The 13354-nt window shown below is 39.8% G+C and overlaps 1 protein-coding gene across 7 annotated transcripts in view; it reads right to left on the reverse strand.

Moving 5' to 3' along the window:
- TRAK1 (trafficking kinesin protein 1) overlaps positions 1-13354 on the reverse strand; it is a 250356-nt gene that overhangs the window by 1609 nt on the left and 235393 nt on the right. The window lies entirely within an intron of this gene.

Raw genomic sequence — 13354 nt, forward strand, 5'->3', positions numbered from 1 at the left:
AAGAACAGATTCTTAGGATTATGATATTTTCAGGGACATATAGGGACCTATTTACTAAACTGAGTTACCGCCTGTTAAATGTCTGTTTTCACATCTATCATGGGTTAAAAATATGTTAATAGGTATGCACTGGCATTATCATTAACCCATAAAAAACCCTACTGCAGAAAATATTTTAATTTAGTTGCATACAAAGTAGCTCATTAATAACTAAAATGGCTCACCACAAATTACATTAGCTGTATGATTTGATGACAGGATTTTACCTATCTTGCTTCCAACATGCCCCCAAATCTCTATAAAAGGCCATTTACAGCCTAAAGTAATATCACCAGCCTCCCTTCCTGGTTGTAAACCTTCCCCTCACCCATCAAAGGTATCAAGGGTCTCCAAGTCCTGAAGTTCTTCCTCACCTCCCAAGAGCTTTGAGGGGGCTTTGAACCCCAGGAAACCCACTCACTCTACCCCTCCAGCCTATCCCCATTTGCTCCTGCCTTGCTTACTCCAAAGTGTCTCTTCTTTGCTCTGTTGATAGCCCTTTATGGACAGTGGGGGGAGGGACTGACATTTTCGGGGGCAAGCATGGAGATATGCTCCCACAGCCAGTAGCACACACACAATGACAGTTGCAGTAAAATAGTGGTTAGAGCAGTAGGTTGAGAATGAGGGACGCCCACTGATAGTTAACCAGGTTCAAATCCCGACGACACTCCTTGCGATCTTGGGCAAGTCATGTCATCCTCCACTGCCTCAAGTATAAACTCAGGGCCCTATTTACTAAGCATTTTTCCTACAGACACAAAATGGGAGAAAACCTTTAGCAAATAGGTCCCTTAAGTTGTAAACCCTCTAGATACAGGGAAATACCTACTGTTCTTGAAATGTAACTCAGCTTGAGTTACCAACGAAAAGGGGTGAGCTAAATATAAATGAATAAATAAAACTGTGTTTAATGTAGTATGTACTAAAGGCTTAAGTAAATAGCATATTAAACGTGTGGCAATAACAAGTTGTAGCAAATTTCAGTAAATAGGTCTCTTAGGGGGTTATTTTCCAACTCGCATTATGGCCTTTTCGCACGCGTTAAGGCATTTTCACGTGCGAAAAGCACCATAACGCATGGTGCGATGCTAATTTGGAAAAGGGGGTGGAGTTTGGGGTGGGATTTCTGTCAAAGTGGGCTGGCTTCGCATGGTTTTAATGCCGGAAATCACTACACTGTGTTTCATTGGCAATCTTTTCGCAAATAGCGTTTTGGGTGGAGTGAGAGAGAGAGCAAGAGAGAGACTAACTAGCTATAAGGCCCTGCTAGTAGTTAGGTATTTATAACTCTACAGGCGGCCCACCAAGTAACTCGAGGTGAGGTTTAGGTAGTATTGTAGGGCTTAGGAGCCACTTTGTCATGCAGAATGAGACGTACGAACAGAACATTACACGCTTGTGAAGATTTGATGACCTTCGGAGTGAGGAAACTCACACAAAGATGAGATTTGTACAATGTTCTCTCAACTTAGCTTGATGAACTCTCAACCTGGGTAAGATTTATATTTTTATTATTGCAATGTGCACTGTTACCATAAAACACGCCCCTCTTCCTATTGCATGTGATAGTTTGAGGAATCTAGCCTTAGTGAGCATCTGCAGTGACCCCAGCACCAGAAGAAGTGCTGCTCAGAAACATTCAGAGAAGCATCCCTAATGCTTCACATAGCAATTCAGTGTAGTAACAGAGAAAGCTTAAGCTAGCAAGATTCAGAACAGCACAAGAGGCAAGAGGACCTTTTGTTTATGTACTATTAGTAAAAAAATTTGGCCCCAAATCTGTTGATCTTTGAAGATGTTAGTTCAAGACGAAGGCCCCTATCAACTTGAACATCCTCTTCTACATTTGTTGAACTTAATGTAATTAGATAGGCAAACTTTTTTGTTGTTGATTTTTTGGTATTATCTAATTTTTTATGAATGTTTTTATTTGTTACCCCTCTATAGGCAGGCTATAAATGTCTTAAATAAATAAATAAATAAAAATTAAATGTAGTGTTACAATGTCCAAACTGGTACACATCAAAAATGGAACCTTGCAGCATAAATTGAGCTAGTCAACAAGGACAGTAAATATGAAGGTCATGTACTATAAAAGTAGGTAACCCTATCAATCCTAATGACTGACATAAGGTCAGTCCATGATAACTACCTATTTGTTACGCAGTGCAGGAGTGCAGGAACTATTGCGGCAATGTGAGACTTCCTAAACAGATCAAAGGTCCTGGATGCAGAGCCCAGTTTGGAGGCATCTGTGAGTAGGATAGTTTGCACTAAGGAATTTGGAGAGTATTTCCCTAGCCAAATTGGACTGAATCAGCCACCAAGACATAGTTCTTTTAAGATTGGTGATGCAGATGTTTCAAGGAACTTGAATTGCTTCATCTCACTGTGATTTGAGGGTCCATTGAGTTCTTCTCTTATGGAGATGTGCCAAGGGAGTAACTACTAATGCCTTGAGTCCCAACATCCTCAACATATCCCATGCTGTCTGCTGATTTGTTCTTAGCCTCTTCACAGCAGATATCACTGCAAGGATCATCTCTTGTGGGAGGAAGGCTCTTGCCAGAGTTGTGTTTAGCAGCACTCCTATAGATTCCAATTGAGATAAGAGGCTCAAGTAGGATTGGGGTAATTGATGACAACTCTAGCAATTTCAATTGTTGGATGCTTACGCTCATTGATTTTGAAGCACTGCCCTGAGATATATTTTTGACTAGTTAATCATCGAGATAGGGAAACATATGCACCCCCAATTTGCATAGATTCTCTGCCACCAATGCCATTTGGTGAATACATGTGGTATTAACACCAGACTAGGCAGTACACTACATTGGAGGTGGCTATTTCTCTACCACAAATCTGAGATATTTTCTGTGACCTGAAAACATCTCTAGGTGAGTATTAGCATTTTTTAGATCATAGCCAGTCCCCTTTTTCAAGAAAGGGAATAAAGGTGCCCAGGGAAAACATTTTGAACTTTTTCTTTTCTAGAACTTGTTCAAAGCACTCTGGCCTAGGAGGGGATGGAGTCGAAACCCCCCCCCCCCCTGTTTTTTTTTGGGATCAGGAAGTACTTGGAGTAAAATCCCTGCCCTCTTTCTCCTGGTAGAACAGGCTCAACCACAATGATCTCTAAGAAGGAGGAGAGTCCTTTTGTAGCAATTACCAATACTGAGTCTCTGACCAAATGGGTTTCAGTAGGCAATTTGGAGGTACATGTCAAATAGATGTAGTCTGTACTCATTTTGAATTATGCTGAAAACCCAAGAGTCCAAAATTATTGTTGACCAATGGTTTACATAAAATCTTAGCCTGCCTCTGACAGGAAGGTCCTCTGGCATGGATACTGGGATCTTGGCTATGTTTTCTACAATCTAGTCAAAATTCCATCTCAGGTTTTGGCTGGGGTGCTGGCTGTAGCTTTAGGGCCCTCTGCTGCCAAGGGAAAGCACAAAGATTCTGCTGCTGAAGAACCAAGAGGGTGCAGAAAAAATGTCTCCTCAGTGCTCCACTCAGGCACCTCCTGGTCAAGGAAGATGGGTCTAAAGTGGCAATGAAGAGGATCTGGAGCTTTAATCCGAGTCAGTGCTTCCTTGACCTTATCTCCAAAGAAATTCTCCATCTTTCATGGACATCCAAATGGAGATCTAAAGCCCACAGCCAGGCAAGCCTGTGAGCGTTAATAGCCACTGCAGAGACTCTTGATGCACTAATGACTTCAAGGCATCACACTGCTTCTGAGGAAACTGCCCTGTCATCTTTTTTGCACTCTTCAAAATGTTCTACATCTACTGGCTAATGAAGAGTTGACAAGATGCTATATGGGCATCAAGTACAACTCCCTGATAAACTCTCTTCCCAAGTCAGTTGAGGGTACACGAGCTCTTCCTCTGGTCAAAGAATGAGTTTAGATCTCTTGGCTTTCTTGAGAGTGCATTTAGTCATATTGATGAGGCAGTTGCTGCTTCTCAAATCCTGGAGCCTTCTGGCTACAATATATCACATCAATCTTATTAACTGGAGCCAAAGGGAGGGTGAGAGGCACAGGGAACTTTCCCACATCTTCATTTATACCTCCTGAAGGATCTCATGCAGAGGCATTACCACAATATCTTTTGGGGTTCAACATATTGGAGGACGTTAAGCATCTTAGCTCTGGATTCTTCTTCCTTTTGTTATGTAAATGGAATGGCATCTGCCATTCTTTTAATAAAGTCGGCAAAGGAGAAGTCCTCAGAAGGAGACCTTCTCCTTTCTTGTTGAAGAGAGGAGGTCTGAATGGAGACATGTTGAACCCTCCTGACTGATCCATAGCTGTACCCCCAATAACAGTCCCCTGTGTCCTGGTTGGAAGTTTGGGGGTATAAACTCAGCCAGCACACAAAGCCACAGAGAGCATTAGTGCTTGTCTATTGAGGTTTAGACCACTGTTCTTTCTAAGCTCTTTGGAAATGTGCATGCACACAGGTCACACAGATGCAAAACAGGGAGGATAACTTTCAAAACTGCGTATATGGGCTCACACAAAGTTCCTACAGTATTTTATAACCTGCATGCATCCTTGCACACAGGTTCTAAAATACAAGCTCATATGCGCAGAAACATTCTCACGTATCTAAAAATTGCCAGCTGCGCAAATTTGGTCTTATCTGACTAGCACCTGCTGCTACTTAGCTGGATAAATCAGAATATAGCTGGATAAGTGCAGCTATTTATCCAGAAAATTTAAAATTTGTCTATCTAAGTAGCAGAAATAATACTACTTAGCTGGATAAGTTGGAATTTAGCCAGATAAGTGTGCACAAATGATATACCCATATATTTTTACATGCATTAGATATTACCTGCATTATTTTAACTCATTTACCACTCAAAAGTCGGCTTTTACAAGCATGTCGGGAAATATTCTAACATGCACACAGCAATGAAATAGCCAGTTTTACCAATTAGTCTACCAGTTTGCCCAGTCCATCTGCAGCTTGTGAAGACCCTCCTGAGTTTCAGCCTGAAGTCCTCCCATTTCACCATGAGCCCCTACCCAGTAATATTTTCACTTTTAAGATGTTGACGAACACTTACTCCTGCTATTAAGCAGGAGTAAATATATGTGAGTAAGGTGCCACATTAATATGCGTAAATTGCTTATAAAATAGCAACTTACTCGTGTAAATATTGGCTCTTCTCCTGAATGCCTGTGGCCTGCCTCTTTTATACATGTTTACATTTACTCTGATTTATGTTGTATATGTTGAGGTTTTTAACATGCGTATTTTACACGCATGCTATTTTTTATGCGCACAACTTTTGAAAATTCACCTTATAATGCATGAAGAAATCCCGATATTTGCATTATACTGGTTCATAGTGCATAAAATTGAACTCAGTTTATACAAAGTTGCACAAAAGAACATTTTTTGCAAGTAGCCTTTCAAAAAATAGATGGTACGTTGGTTTAGATCCTGATGAACTCATGCACATCCAAGAAGCTTCCTCTACTGATGGGTTGGAGATCATCCTCAGTGCAGCAATACCCAATGTTGATTCTTCTCTAGGAACCCTTCCGCTGAGTGCCAGCAAGGATTCCAGTACCAGTTGGATGTTTATCTGCAAATACACCAATGCTCTGCACATTGCCATGTAAGGTCTCCTGGATTTTCTTATCCAGCTTCTCTTTGAAAATTGCTGATGCAAACATGGTTTGAGAGGTAGGAGGAGAGGCCATGTTTTCCTGGGATACCAAAAGTGGCTGACACTTGAATCTTCAGAGACCAATGTGATCCCCAGGACTGCATGGAGGATGATCTCTACTCCCTGTGGGAACAGTTATGGGATTTAAGGCTGCCAGCAGGATATCCTCCCCCCAGCATTGCCTATCAATGGAGAACGATGCGGATGTGTCTTGGTCTACATACAATGCACATCATCGAGGCTCTGTGATGCTGGAACCACAGAAGCTGAACCCTTTGGTCTCTTTGGGTGGGAGGAGAAAGATGACAATCCATCACCCTGGTTCTGTCTATCTCTTGATATCTAGGTGGATCAGGTTCCTGTTGATATTGATGCACTTCCAACAGTCGGTGCAGCTCTGGGGTACCTCAATGTCGATGCCGATGGGGAAAACTTATGAAACCCAAAGTGCTTTTCAATGAGGTCAATCCAGGAATGATGTTCTCTAGGGGACACAGTCATGCAAGGGATACTCCTAGACATCATGGGTGGCCCCCAGGGTAAGGACACATTTATCATGGATCTGCGATAGACGTGATCCTATCACACAGAAGACACATATCAAAGCCCCCAGATTTCTTCTCCTTTAGGGGCACTGGATGAAAAATTAAGATGGTGAAATCAAATGACTAGATGTCGGAAAAAATTGTGCCTGGAGCTGCCTTGAGGCACTGATACCAGCACACCATGCAGCTGCTGAAAAGAAAGAAAACAAACAAACACCCTAAAAAGCTATGTGATTATGTGATTAAATGAAGAAAAACCATGGGGTCCCACACAAATTGATTTTTGCACTTTTAGGAAGCATATAGTTCCCTAACAGCAGGAGAGATAAAGACTTGCAACCAGTAAGCTACACAGAAAAGACAAGACTAAAGGGGACTTGTTTGGATGCATGGTATAATAGTATGCTGTACATGCCCAAAAGTTTATTGAAACTTCAAAATCAAATTTCAGTGCAAGACTATGACGTGAGGTCTGCTTGTGTGCCATCCTGCTTGTCCTCGGAGAACTAAATATAACTTACTATAATTATATGAACTATTTATATTTTACTTCACATCTATTTGTTTCTATCCTTTTTAATAAACGCAATTCAATTTTGGAATTTCAACAACTGAACATTATACTCAATGTTCACTGAGAAATTTGGGCCAGCACCTACTTTGCATGTTCAGTGTTTTGGGTCACTCATGCTAGTGAGGTTTGTAAGTTAAGTTTTGTTTTAAACTTGAATTATTGCACTACAATGACTTAATGAGATCAAAATACTGGAGACCTGCTGAATCTGTACCAGTGTTATAGGGTCTATAGATATGCACCAGGAATTAAATTAGGAGGACTGGATGGGGCTTTGTGGGATTATTTTTCATCATTTTCTACACTTCTGTGCTTACATGTGGTTAAACGTGATGTGGGAGCCAGGAATTTTAGCAGAAAGCCTCAAAATGATTTTCTATACAGACCAATCAAAAACCTACATTAAGAGTAGCTGGTACTATTCAGGGATATTCTTGGTACTGGATATAGACAGTCTGTTGTCATCGCCGGTAAGAAGGTGTGAAGACAGTATCATCATGTGATGCATTTGTCAAGGTATAGTAATATACTGCTAATCTCCTAATTTTATATTATTTTCATTGGCATACCGGAGAGTAGGTGTGCAAAGTCTGTCGATATTCAGCAAATCTGGGAGCACAAGGAAAAGTATGATGGGGAAACAAAGAAGCAGAAACAGTGCATGTGGACACTATTCACCTTTCGTACACCACAATGCAGACGAGTCCCATTCCCATTCATGCACTAATAGAGTTAAGTGCTGCTAAACATGCTGCAACTAATTTCTACAATGTGGTGTGTTATTACTGCGTTAGTAAGATTAGGAGCTCACTATGCAGAGGCAGCTCTTCAATCTGCAACACTTATTCCTGCCAGACTCCAAAGCATCGTGCACTTTCTTGCAAGCTAGAAGAAATGCTACTTCAATCATCGAAAGCATTCAGTGTCCCCTGGTCACAAAAAGTACCAAATAACTGGTGCAAATGAGATATGAGGTCTGAGTTTTTCCTCCTGTACATTGGCAATTCTGGTTTTAAATAAAGTGAAACTAGATTTACAGTAAACTAATTTTTTTTTGTATTTAATACAGTTCTTAAAAAGATGTTTTTCTATGTTCTTTAGCAAACTATTGTCCTCGCTAAACTGCTGGACATCAGGATTCAAACAAAGGAATTACTTTTTCAGATATAATGCACAGTTAGTCATGTGACAGGATGGAGCAGTAAGATGTGCTCTCGCTGAGCTCCGCAATCCCTCCCTCCTGAACCGTTTTCATTTTTGTCTTCCTTTGCTTTTTGGGGGGTAATCCCCTTAGAGACTTTGTGAAAGTCACTTTTTTCTACTCTGTTCGCTCTGTTTCCAGCTGTATGGTGGTGAAAACCTTGCGCCGCAGCCTGGAGAAAGTGAAGCAGACGGAACCCAAAATGACGGCGGTGTCGAGTACACCCCCATCTTCCATAAACCAGGATATGAAGGTAACCAAGGTTGTCAAGGCAGTAATAGCAACGCTGGTTGTTAAATTTGATAAGCTTTATAAGAAGTTTGAGGACATCAATCAGCTTTTAGCTGATTATGCAAAGCGATTTCAGGAAATGGAAGCATGTGTTTAGGAGACATGTAGGAGAGTGCGGATACCTCTGATTCGCAACTCCTTGCTCTAAAAGCAGATTTGGAAAAGGAAGCCCGGAAAATTGATGACCTAGAGAATGGGTCATATCGCAGAAATCTGAGATTTATAGGATTTCCTGAATCCGTACATGAAGTGGATCTAGCTAAGTTTTTGGAGGGCTGGTTGCCACGTGTATTTGACTTACCCACAAAATATGGTGCCCTCTGGATTGAGCGGGCCCATCAACTAGGCCAAAAAGCGGCTGACTACAGTAAACCATGTCCTGTTATTGCCAAATTTTTTAACTTAGCGCATAAGATGACCGTCTTCCAAACTTACAGGAAAAACCAAACTTTCCTTTATGAAGGCACAATTCTTATTATCCAGGATTATTCAGTGCTGGTGACGGCGCAATAAAATGCCTTTGCTCCGATATGTGCAAAGCTGACACAAAGAAAAGTATCTTTTGTTTTATAGTTTCCTGCTAAACTAAAGATTATGTGGGAAAATGACTGTTTTATGACTCTGCAGATGAGGCACTTAAGTTTCAACAATCAATGGATACGCAGCCCTCGGAATTATCTTCATATTTTTTTTTCTTGAATGAGATGATGATAAATCTAAATATGGAATTCCAGCAGAATACTGAGTTCCCAGGGTCTTTCTTGAGCTGATTTTTGCGAGGACTAACAATTTTTCTCTGCCCATTTTGCAGTCCTCTGTTGCTATTGACTGTGTTGACTGGTTACTACTCAGTTCAGTTCATTAGGAACAATTAAATAGAAACTTGAAGTCCGTACTGCATAATCTTTGTTGGTCCCCTTGGAAATTTCTTCTGGATGCCATTTGACACCCTTGAGTTTATTATACACTCATGGATCTTGACTATTTGAACAGTACTCTGCTTTATTTTTACAATCTGATGGAAGTTTTTTAATTTTCTTTTTCTCTTCTCCTTCTTTGGTTCTCTGGGGGGGAAGGGGTGTTTCCTGTTTGACACGGGCTCTATTCTCCTTGTTTAGGGGATAGGATGAAGCCATTAAAAAATGGGAATAGAAGGGGGAGGGTTCTGGGGTATAGGTTATGTTTGTGAGGTTAAAACTAAGGAAATATGTAGGGCTACACATGCATTTTATCAGTTAGAATCTGAATCATGGCTGGGAGGACTGGGCTTTCATGTGATGTATCATCCTGCTATATTTTTCATAATGCGAGTTGAGTTAACATGACATCTATGGCTCTATGGTTTTGGTCCTGGAATGTAGCAGGGAGTGGCTCCATGCTCAAAAGATATAAACTCCTACAATCTTTGCAAAGACAAAGTACATATTGCGCTTTTGCAGGAGACAAAGTTAAATTGAGTGGAACACCAGAAATTGCATCACGTGTGGGTGGGGCAAGTATTTTCTGCACAGACTTCAACCAGAGCCAATGGGGTGGCAATACTTATTGGTAAACGAGTTTCCTTTCAACTGGAACAAGAGATCATAGATGATGAGGGAAGATATCTTATCTTGAGGGGGAAGAGAATGGGCAATTGTTCACTATCTGTAACATCTATGCTCTGAATTTCTATCAATATACTTTCTTTACAAAACTGGCGAAACTGCCCGGGGTTTTTTTTTTGGTTTTTTTTTACTAACTGTGTATTGGATTCAGCCCTAGATAGGACATCTGGGTGACCAGGACAAGGAGACCTAGCAATGAGAGGTGTTTCTTACATGTGAAACACATTAGGTTTGATAGATGCTTGGAGATTACTCCACACCCTGGATATAGAATACACCCATTTCTCAAGGGCACATAGAACAGGTTCTAGACTTGATTATTTGTTAATAAGAGATAGTGATCTTGGAAAGGTGTTGCAAAGGATGCAAAGCTGGTATTATGTGGAAAAATTACTGATTTGTTCTAGAGCATAATATAGCAATGCTTAACCAAATTAGACAACTTGAGGATCAACTAAGAAACGGCCTATGAGAAAAAACAGATCTGACAAAATAAGGAGAAATTGGTTAACACACAATATGCGTTAAATTCATTGTTACATCAGAGAGCACAGAAATCCCTTTGATATTATAAGGCTAAATACTATCACTAATGGAATAAGTCAGGGAAAATACTTGTTAACTTTACTAAATCTTGGGGCAGGAGGCGGTTTATATAAGCCATGAGAATCTTGCACAATACATTGGTTACTTCTCATAAAGATGTTAGTGACTTTTTTTGTATGTACTATACTGCATTATGCTCAGATGAACCAGTTACTGAAGCTCAAATTACAGAATACTTATGGGAATCTGATCTCTTTCGACTGACCGATATCAATTAGCGACACAATATGCTAATACAAGCCCAAGAAATATTGACTGGAATTCAGCAGGCTGCACTGCTTAAAGCAGTGATGGTTATTCGGCAGAATTTTTAAAGATATTACCTACACAGTTAGCAATGCCTTTAAGCGCAGCATTTCAAGATTTTATAGACCTTGGGCATTCACCCTATTCAGATATTTGGCATATATTACCATAAGGATAATAAGGACCCTGCTTCTCCAGTCTCATATCGACTGATCTCTCTTTAAACTTTGATAGTAAATTGTTAGTTAAAATCATGGCTGATCACTTGGCAAAGCTTCTGCCATATTTAATAGGGGAGGATCAAGTTCCTCAGTAAATGTTCGAAAAATCTTGGCCTCTTTGGAGGCATGTTAGTAGCAATGAATCCCATCAATGTTGATTAATTTTGATGCTGAAAAAGCATTTGATTAAGTTGGCCTTTTCTGTTCGCTAACTTGGGACAAATAGGTATTGAGGGATATTTTTGTAAAGTAGTGGAGGTGTTATATCAATCTCCTTTGGCCTCTATCTTAGTCAATGGGATTCCCTCAGAGCCAATTCAACTTCGAAGAGGAACATGACAAAGATGTCTCTTGCCCCCACTCCTATTCCTCAATAGTTTGGAACTTCTACTGAGTAGAATTAGAAGTAATTACAATATTGAAGGGATATCTATGAAGCAGGGAAAACGGCTGCATTTAAATTGGTTGCTTTCACGGATGACCTTTTGGTGCATCTCAGTCATCCCCAGGACTCTTGGTTGGCACTGTTGGCGGAATTTACCACGTACAGTGAGGTTGCAGGATTTAAATTGAATCCAGGTAAGTCTAGGGTTCTTTTGACTAAAAGAGCTTCAAAAGTGGTGGACAGAAGACTTCCCTGTCCCTAGGGTTGAAGAGTCATTGACATATTTAGGTTGATATTGACATAGTCATTGACATATTTAGGTGTGTTGATCCATCAAACCCCAGAAAAAGCACAAACTTTAAACTATAGAACTGTACATGTGGTCAATTATGAAAATGGATGGATCTTCTACTATCCTTGGTGGGGAGAGCTGCATTATATCAGATGATTGTTCTTCCTCAATGGCTATACCTAATGCAATTGCTCCCTGTTTATTGGATGCAGAAAGAACTTGCTGGCATAGATAAACAGTTGCAAATGTTCTTTTGGAAAGGTCTAAAACCTTGTATTGCATTAGTACGTCTTAAGGCGCAGGGTGGATTGGGGTTAGCTGATCTGAATACATATAATATTGCTTGTCACCTACGCCATATTGGAGACTGGATAATGGATAGTAATTAATACATGCCACTCTCCATGGAAAAATGTAGAGTGAAACCTTTGGAGTTGCACTATGTTTTGCTAAAACTAAGCATGTCATTCCAATTAATCTCCAAAGCAGTGTCCTTATCCGTCCAACTTGGTACACTTGGTGATGGTTTTGTAAAAGAATGGGGCTTCGACATCAGGTTACTCATTATTTGCCTATTTTGGGTAACAAAGATTTTAGTCCTAGAATGCACAGTAACATCTTTAAATGTTGGCATGACAAAGGTATTCAAACTGTTGTCCATGTAGTTGACGATGGGAATCAGGTCCATTCTTTTAAAACATTGCAGGATGAATATGTTTTAGACTCTAAATATTTCTTTGCATACTTAAAATTACGGCACTATGTCACTTCTTTGACTTTACCTGACCTCCACAATCAAGCATGGGAGCTCCTTTCAGACTTTCCTGATCTGGATGACCCGAGAGACACAAGATATCTTTCTGGTATAAATTGTTACGTAAAAGTAACTCTAAACCAAATTCCTTAGTGGAAGGGTGGAACAAGGATTTGGGGACTAAATTGACCTCTGCTTATTATGTGAGTTGTTTTTTGAGAGCACAGTCTTTGTCTGTTAACACTAACCTTATGGAATATCAATTTAAGTTCTTGCACAGGTTTTATATTCCCCCAAAGCCACTCATTGGATGGGTATAACAAGCTCTGGGAGTTGTTCTAAATGTGGGGAAGGAGATAGAACATTGGGACAAATTTTGGGCATGCTCTTTTATTCAGAAATTTTGGAAGGCTGTTTGGGACTATTTGCATAAGATGCGTGGCACTTCCCTTTCTTTAGTGGTTAATATTTTTTTAAGGGATATGAAAGGCATAATGTTCTCTATTTATTTATTTATTTATTTAACATATTTATATACTGTTTTACCAATGTAAATTGACCAAAGCGGTTTACAATAGAATAATTATAAAAACATAACCAGTTTAAGATTATAGCTCAAATAAAAATAAAATAATAAAAACAAAATTTAAAAATAAAGTTTGAATAAAAATACAATCTACAACATGATCAATAACAACATTTTTTAGGTGACTTAAAGGTTATAGATAAATTGGCTGTTACATTACAAAACTAAAAGGAAAGAAAGTATAGCAGATAGATTAACGAGTTGTTAGGAAAGTCTTCTAATCCTTAACAATGATTATAGCAGGATGCTTTCATGACAAATTAGCTATTGTTGGTAGGTTCAGTGTTCCCAAACGCTTCCAATAATAAATATGTTT

This window comes from Rhinatrema bivittatum, chromosome 2 (genome assembly GCF_901001135.1).
Source record: "Rhinatrema bivittatum chromosome 2, aRhiBiv1.1, whole genome shotgun sequence".
NCBI classification, from domain to species: domain Eukaryota; kingdom Metazoa; phylum Chordata; class Amphibia; order Gymnophiona; family Rhinatrematidae; genus Rhinatrema; species Rhinatrema bivittatum.